The sequence below is a fragment of the Cinclus cinclus genome, chromosome 8, assembly GCF_963662255.1.
Source record: "Cinclus cinclus chromosome 8, bCinCin1.1, whole genome shotgun sequence".
Taxonomy (NCBI): Eukaryota; Metazoa; Chordata; class Aves; order Passeriformes; family Cinclidae; genus Cinclus; species Cinclus cinclus.
In genome coordinates, this window is record NC_085053.1 from 24,348,446 (window position 1) to 24,357,445 (window position 9,000).

A 9,000-nucleotide genomic window follows, 5' to 3' on the forward strand; every position below is an offset into this window, starting at 1 on the left:
AGATATTTCTGAACACCATTATTACCAAAATTGTTTCCCATGTTCTAATAGCAGTGCTGAGAAGTGAATATCCAGTAAGACATAATCACACCCAATTATCTGTCCCCAACCTTGAACCTGGAGTCTGTAGAAAAAATTACATGAACTTTTTAAGGTTTGTATCCATAACATTTTCTGCATTCTAAAGCTTCAGTGACCCTTCCAGCCTGCAATCTTTCTGCCCCTCACTGCAATCGGACCCTACAGATGATAAAAAACTCTTCAAATTAAGATCTTAAGGAAATGAATGGGTATATATGTATCTGATCAGAATCTGCAGAAATAATTTAATGTAATTACTAACTAATCCATCTTGAAATCAAGGACAATTTAAAAATTAAGGCATTAATATGAAATTAGAATCACTTGAAGTTTGGATGAAGGAAGTACAAAGTAAAAAATGTGGTTACATTACCATGTTTACCTCCTAAATGAAGATATTTGGTGAAGCACAGATGGGCTACTTTATTTTGTAATCCTCTGACCCACAAGGATTGGCACTGAGACAGTGTTCCCCCTAATACATCTCTCACTCCATACTTTTTCACGTGGCAGTGAAATACTACATTTGGGAGCTCATTGACTCACTTCGGAGGGCGGCTGCTGTACCAGAGAAAGGAAGCTGATTTCCTTTTCATATTTTAAGCACACATAAAAGTGGTGGCAACTTAGGAATCAGCTCTTAGAAAAAGGACCTGGAATAAAAAAGTGCTTAAAATCTTACCTGCCAGAAAGTAATGCTCCATTATATGGGAGAAGGGAAGCTCAGTACTGAGGATCTGATTAAGGAGAGGGCACAGCACTGTCTAGGACAGCTCATCTTGACCATTCCTGAAACTGTGCCACAATTGTAATGAGGGGCAGAGCTGCTCACAGGCCAGGCATAGTATCTGCACCTTGACAATGGCTGTAGAGGAGGGCTTCCAAGCAAATTCCAGCTTTGCTTAAAATTCTGTGCTGGAGCCTGCAGGATTGGACACTACAGCAGTGACCCCATCAGCCACCTGAAGTTACACCATCCTGATGGGGTCACGTGTGACTTAGCAATCACTTAAGGATTCTGCTATAGTGCAAGAAACTGATTTGGATTCCTGAGTCCTAGCCTTGCCTATCAGCACCTTCCTCCCATACAGAAAGCAAGAGCTTTTAAGGGGAGCAGCCAGTGAACCTGAAAGTGACAGAAATGTGGGTAAAGTGTCCCACTGTGGCATGGCACTCTGACAGAGATCCACAAAAGAGGCACGACTAAAGGAAACATAAGAATAGATGCTATTTAATTAGGACCTCTACAGAAAGCATCTGATTTAATTGGCTAAGGGGAAGTCTTCACTCAGGCAACATTTATTGGGATATAAACAACGTCCAGTTGTAAACACTAATTAAACAGCAGGGCTAAGGTAACTGAGTTCGGCCTGCCTAACTAAGATGTAAGGTTTATAATCCATGCAGTTATGTGACAACTGCGAGAACAAATAATTTCATATTCAAAAATTCAATTATGCCCTTTTTGTAATGACATGCTCCAGGGGTCAGAGAATACTTTGTCTTTAAGTAACATAGCCAGTTTTTGATAGAGATTGAAGCTTGATTGCTGTTCAGTGTTTGTGAGGAAACTGGCAGTGGCAAAACAAGCCTGATGGATATCCCATCCTGTCTGGTGGTGTCTTATGTGACCCACCACCACCAAATTCTAGGCACCCTCATGCCTTTGGTTTCAGCAAACAAATTCTCTTGATTTTGAGCCATCTGGCCCATAACAGTTCCTCTATGAACTCATATCATTGACCATGTATTATTTCAAAATGTCCTTTCAAAGCAAGTTCACTCACAAGTTTCAGTGATAGTTATATATATAGTTTGAACTAATCCAAATTCTATGGCAGGTACACGTCCATGTAGCTACAAATTCACTGCAAACCCATATTGCAGAATTTCTTCAGACCTTCTGCAATGGGTGCAGCCTGGCTTTACGTCACACCTGCCCCTCCCCACAGGTTGCCTCCAGGTTTATTCACAGGCAAGCCTGGACCTTCTGCTGCATCTCCAGCATCCTTTCTCCTTGGCAGCACAATACCTGCCATCACAACTCCTTCAAAGACAGTCTCCGTAACAAAGAAAACTCTGATTTATTAACTATCTTCCTTGCACTGTTGGAATGACCTAATGATGCAAACAGGAAGGAAAATGAGAGGTTTAGAGGGCAGTCATACAGAACTACAGAACATCTCAAGCTGGAAGGTACCAAAAGGATCAAGGCCAACTCCCTGCTCCTTGCATGACTCCCAGTCCATGTGGTTCAGAATGTCATCTGTGAAGAGAGAGGGATGTGTGCCCTTGAATGCCATTCTAGGCACTAACATAACCTGTGGGATTAAGAAGCATCATTTGTCACATATGATGGACAACTGAAATAGAGACTCTCCCATGAAGAGCCCTCTTCCAAACTAGTGACACCCACAGGAGCTTTATGACTTTTATGTGAACACCATTAAGGCTTTTTTAATAGTTATGACACAGTATAGGCTACAGTGCATTTGCTGCACTTTCAAACTGTGGCTCTCAAACAATGTGAATTCTATGAGAAGGCTGCAGGCTGAGCAGTGACAGGCAAATGCACTGACATCTGAAGTTAGTTTATAGCCTTTTAAAATGCACATAATTTTCTCACAAACTAAACACCTGCAGCATGTGAAACCTAATGTTAAAAACTTGTATTTTTTATTTTTAGTTCATAGCCTCTAGAAATATATTAAAATGAGCAGTAGGTATAAAACTATACTCAAAACCTTAAATGTTTTCACAAGAATTTTTACTTTTAATAATTTAATTTATTGCATTTTAGATTTGAAAGTAGCAAGGACAATTTCAAACAAAAACTTCAAAACCAAGATATAACCAAAGACTTTTTCAGGATGAAAGAACACATGTAAGGAGGATCAAGACCCTACAGTGAGATCAGCTATTAGCTAATTAAATATGTGACTAAAATTCATCATTTTAAATAGCAGCCGTATTGATGGTGAGCAATCTGGTAAGCAAACAAATGATAGTGGATTTTTTTTCATCTCTTCAGAGAGAAACATTTATCTTAATAAGATTCACTGTGCCATAATACATGTGGAATAAGTCAATGTCTACTAATTAAAGGACATTGTCAACCTGATTTTCTAAGCAGCTAATTAAAATATGCAGCATCTAACAACAGCCTTTCTTGCAAAATATGCTCAGTTTAAAATATACATCCCTGGAAAAGTTACTAGTTTTTCTATTCCCTGGTGTTTGCCTTTTTAAATGGATTTTCAAGAAAGGAGGATCTGCTGAGCTGAGGTTCTATTTCTGTACCAAGTTCCATTGATACACACCCCTATACTAAGGCAGAAGCCCAAGGATTTGTAGGTCTAAAAGGCAAGACAAGACAACAATGACACTAATCCTAAGGGTTCGCTGTTGTTGCTTTTTCAGAGATGACATGATATCCCCCTGTCTGGGTTTTGTGAGGATTTTAGATAGTCTAGATGTTACTTGAAACCGTAACATTTTCAAGAAGAAATGTGATTTTCATATTGATGAGGAATCTTTAACCTCCCATTTTATGTATTACATTAATTTCTCAGAATAAGCAGGCTTCTCTCTTTCTTATTCTGATTCTCTAAGTAGCTTTTTCAAGAGAAAGAAGTTGTTGTAGATCTGTCAGCAAGGCTCTGGGAGTAGGAGGATGTTTGGATTTCCGGCATATTGCAACGCAGTTCTTGGCCACCAGCAAAGCTATGTGTGTGAATCTCATTTTATATCCGTTGTTTGCAATACCACATATTTTAACAGGCATTTGAAATAGTCTCTGTACTCCTAATCACAAATCATTCCTTAAAAGACCCTGAGAAGGCAAAATACAAATCTTTACAGGACTCGTGTCAAGACAGACAGTAGACTAAATGATGGTGTCATGGAATTAAAACAAAATCAGTTATATCTTCAACAATTTAGTCTGTGTTCAAAGTTCTTAGCTCAAATCAGCTTATTTTTTGTTTGTTTGTTTTTCTCTCCCAATTCACATTGTCATTTTCTATGACATACCGTCCACATTAAAACATTAGCCAGCTAATCTCATTAGCCAATTTTTAAATCTGTATTAAAATACATTTTTGCAGTGTAGAAACCTGAGAAAGTGGACTACAAACTCTATGACTAATTATTTTCAAACCTGGAAGTATGCAGAGCTCATCTTCAATTTCTATTTGCATTATTTTTTTTTCTCTAAAGATCACCCGAGTCACCACTCCCACCATTTCCCCTCCTTTTCTATCCTCGACCAGTACAAAGAAAACATCATTTTCCCAGCCAAGGCCTGTGCAGCATCCTTCAGAATGCGTCAGAGCAGATCCCTCATCAGCCAGAGGAATCACTGTGTTAATATGAAGTCCTTCCTGCCCAGCAGCACAGAACAAGCTTGGGATCACCACATTTTTTACTCTCCAGCAGAGATGATTTTAGCATTGTGTTACCTGATACACTATAAACCTTTTCCTTTCATGAACCTGTGCCCTTTTGTGGGCAAGCACCCAGCTCCTCCTCCCAAATCATGACAGCTCAGTGAGTGACCAGAGGCTTTGGCAATTTTATACACGACAATGACTTGAAACCAAACCTCTCTCTTGCAAATAATTCCAGGATAAAATGTACCTGAGAGCTGTGTCAACAATGACTTAGGAGGGCAAAACACGTTTTACTTTTCTATAGCTCTGCATTCTGTAGTGTTAACAGGAGTTAAAATCTAGTTTAGTCATTAAAGTAATCAGGTATGAATCAAAGAAGCTCAGGAGATGCTGTTGTTGAGAAAGCAGAATTATTTTCACACAAACAAGTATTTTCCTCATTCTAACTTCTTCTTAATGGGCATATATCTTTAATTAAAAAAATACTTTGAACTGTATCAAGAAATTTTCATCTGTAATATGGCTCAAACAGAAAAATACTAAAATGCTAGAAGCGTTTTGGCTTTTAAGTACACATCTAGCATGTTCATTGCCATAAAGCAATACTGTAAATGCCAAAAAAGTGAATCACTGATATATAATTTTAAAATGCCAGTGATTTCCCAGCTGTCACTGATCTTGGAAAATTTCCCCAGCAGCATGTGGAGATCAATAGTTGTTTACAGAATTTTTAGTCCCAGTTTGTAGGGAGGTTATCGCTGAGGACTATGTCAAATCTTTTATCTGTGAGGTTAAAAGACTGGTTTCACACTTAAATCTATCCAAAAGCCCATCATGCTAAAGAAACACAAGAATGATGATCCAGGAAACTACTGCATGTCCTCTGGGACAATAATGGTGCAAGTCTGCGGTAGCCATTCCTGAAGAAAGAAAGGTGACTAGAAGTAGTATCCATCATGGATTTTCCAACGTTTGCCCCACCTGACCAAGCCTAATGACCTTCTGTGATGCCCTGGAAGATGTGCAGACAAAGGCAGAGCCGTAGATGTCATTCATCTACCTTGCCTTCAGCAAGGCTTTCAGCATGTGCACAGCACACTTGTATCCAAGCTGGAATGTTACTGTGGGCATGGGCACATTGCAACAGGGGTGAAAATCTGCCAGGCCCAAGGGGCTAACAAGACCTACTCCAATTGGCAGCTGCTTGCCAGCAGCATTCCTTGGGAATCTACCCATAGACCTAAGCCACAGAATATCTGTCAGTGTCCTGGAGGAGAACACAGAGCATAGATTATTTATCCCTTTTTATATTTTCAGGATATTTAAGCACTGAAACAGGCTGCCCAGAGAGGCTGGGGAATCTCAATCCTTGCTGGTTTTCAAAACTTTGTTGCATCACGTCCTGAAGAAACTGATGTGATTCAGTGTTGACCCTGATCTGAGCAGGAGTTTGCTCTAGAAGACATCCTAAAGTCCATTCCAACTGAATGATTTTATGATTCTGAGAAAAAGGCTTTTCAAAGTTTGCCTATGCCATCCATCCTACCCTTAGGTTTTCCCTATACATGTGTAGTTCTGGGCTGATGTCAAAAGTAAGTAAATTAACATGTCCTCCTCATCCTTGTAGCTCAGAAGCAGGTTTAAGATCAATACCCTGTGCATGCTGATCCCAAATTCCATGGCAACGTTAATGTATCCCATTAGCAGAAAATACTCACTATTTTTCTCTCCTTGTACACGTACTCGTGAAAGCGGGTAAAGAATCTTTCTCTTCTGAATCCAGATGATTTTCTATTCAATATTTTTCAGAAAAGGTACTGAAAAATAATTTTGTCTTTGATTATGTCTATTTACAGCTTACTCATCAATGTTTTTAGTTATGGAAGATCAATTTTTTTTCTGTGCTCATCCATTTCTCTTTTGTTTCATCTAATTTTTCATCAGCTGAATCTTTTCCTTGTTTAACTGAAATGAGAGCTAAGGTTTCACACACATCACCGTGTCCATAGCTCTGAACATTAATTGGATAAGAAATTGTGATACAAATTGGTAAAAGGGCATGCTATATCCCAACACTGTAAAGAAATGGGAGTTTTGCACTGTTCTTGTGAAACCCAAAATTTAATTACATTACTCCATGCAGTAAAGTCAAACACACTGAAACTGCTGTCCCTTCCAACCTTTTAGAGGTTTCATCTCTTCACAGCTACATTCATACTGCAAGCTCCCTGCTTAGCAAATCAGACATTGCAAGCAATACTCAAAATGAAAATAACACTGCAGTGTAGTCATTTGTCATAGGACTGCACATTCTAAATGTGACACTATTTAGCAAACAGTAGAAATGCATACTGGAAATGAACCATATATTTTCTCCCTAATTCCTTTAGTAAGAGTAGTTAAACACATTAAGTTGTGCAGTTTCATATCCAAGGTCTTATTTCCGGCATTATAAAAGACTGCCTAAAAGTATTTAAACTTTTGTGCGTATCATCATAAAGAAAAAATCTGAATTGTAAGGAAAACATCCAAACATACACATTTAAAGTGACAACTGGAATTCTTCAAATGTGTGCAATTAAAACAGCATAAAATGGAATTTCTAAGAAATTATATATATACAAAATTATTAAGCATGAAAATAGCCAGAAGCCTTTATGGGACAATTATAGCATACAACGGTGGCTTTGCCACCAACTGAAGCCAAAGACCAACTTCTTGTAAACCCATGAGAAACCCAACACTTTTCTTGAGGTGCAGTACTATGTATATCAATAGAGGAAGCAGTTTAAATATTTTCAAACAGAAAAAAAAATATCTTAAAAGTCCAGAAATATATAAATAACATAGTCTTCTTATTTATCTTTGTTCTTTTTTTTCTACTCCTGGCTATGCAAATTAGTAAAAAAGTAGAAAGTTGCAATAGCAGTGGAAGACTCACCAAAATACATTTCAAAACTAAGAAAAAAAAAATTTTAAGTTGATATATAAAAAAATCAGTAGTTATACTGACAGTTGAAAGCAGAGTGAATACGAAGTCATGTGGCTCTGAGGCCTGATCTCTTAAGCTGCTCCTAATTAAATGCAGCTTTGCTCTTACTGGATGTTAAGAGCTTTCCAGGTTACTGCCCGTATTAAGGAAAATTAGATACTTATCTGTATGGATGCTGCAAAGTTGATTGAAAAAAGATAATATGTGAAGACTGTGTCAAAAAATAATATCGCTGATTCATTCTAATGTGCTTAGACATTCCTGAACTCTGATGGTTCATCAGTACCTCATAGTATGGGTCATAATCCTTAGCAGATAAATGCTTAATCCGAGATAAATCGTAATAAATCCAAATGAGATTAGACCTTTACCAAAATATCCAATGAGTGGTGTAAAAACATGTTTGAGTGACTGTGATACATCAGTGGGAGTCACCGACTGAATTCTGTACAGAATGGCAGAGAAGGTGCAATAATACTTAAAAGCAAAGCAGAACTGTTCTGATCAGCACCACTCGGGGGCTGGTGTTGAGTGTTCTTCACCAGCCTCCCTTCTTAACAATATTCCTCTGATCTGCAAGGCTTCATGGTTTACATCAGTGTTCTGTCAAAGTCACCTACTTTCTGAAACAAATGTTTTATTTATCTCCTCCTTCCCACCCCTACTATGGTGAATCCGAATAAAACCTGCAGGAGCCTTAAGGCTAAAACATTCAGAGGGATTCACTGGCATTTTCATCCCCTCTGTGTTTGGTAACTTATGTTATCAGGTTAACTTGTTAAGTATTTACAGTAAAGGACATCTTTGCACAGCATTTTAAAAAATTAAAAAGCCACAGTTACTAAAATTCATGGTGCTATGATTGAGTAAATGTGTTATGGTTAGAGATGGACAAAAAATATAAGAAAAACTGTTTGCTGCTGAAATCCGAGATTGCTATGAAAATCTAGACTCTTCACCTGGAAGAAATTTTGCCTGCCTTCACTTGTGACACAAATATTACCTCTTAACCTGCTAAATGTAAACAAAAAGCTCTTGTCTTGAAGAAAAAGTATTTCAGCTACATTTTTAAGTTTTTATTCTGTAATAATAAAATCTCAAATTCTATTCTAAAAATTAGTGTTGCCTTACATCCAGCGATTTAGAGGAAAAGTCATTACAATAAATCACTAATAAATTGCAACCTGAATTAAATTACACTTGTGAATTAAGCTGCCCATGGAAGTCTGAGTTCCATTAGCATTACTGAACATACTCGGAGTCGTGATCCTGGGACACTGACTTCATGGGAGTTTTGACTGTGGGAAGAATTAAAGTTTGTATCTGATGTCCTCAAAGCCTTTGATGTGTTTATAGGTTTTATAGGTCAGTTGCAAAGATAAGCTTTGTAATGGCTTTCTACACTTACCCTGGAAAAGCACTTCCACTCTCTTTCCACTGCTTAAAATACAGAACTATTTACTTCTGACATTCGCCATTTGTTCTAAACACCGTGGTGTGCATTACCCGTGTATCGATTCACAAAGCGTCTTCTGA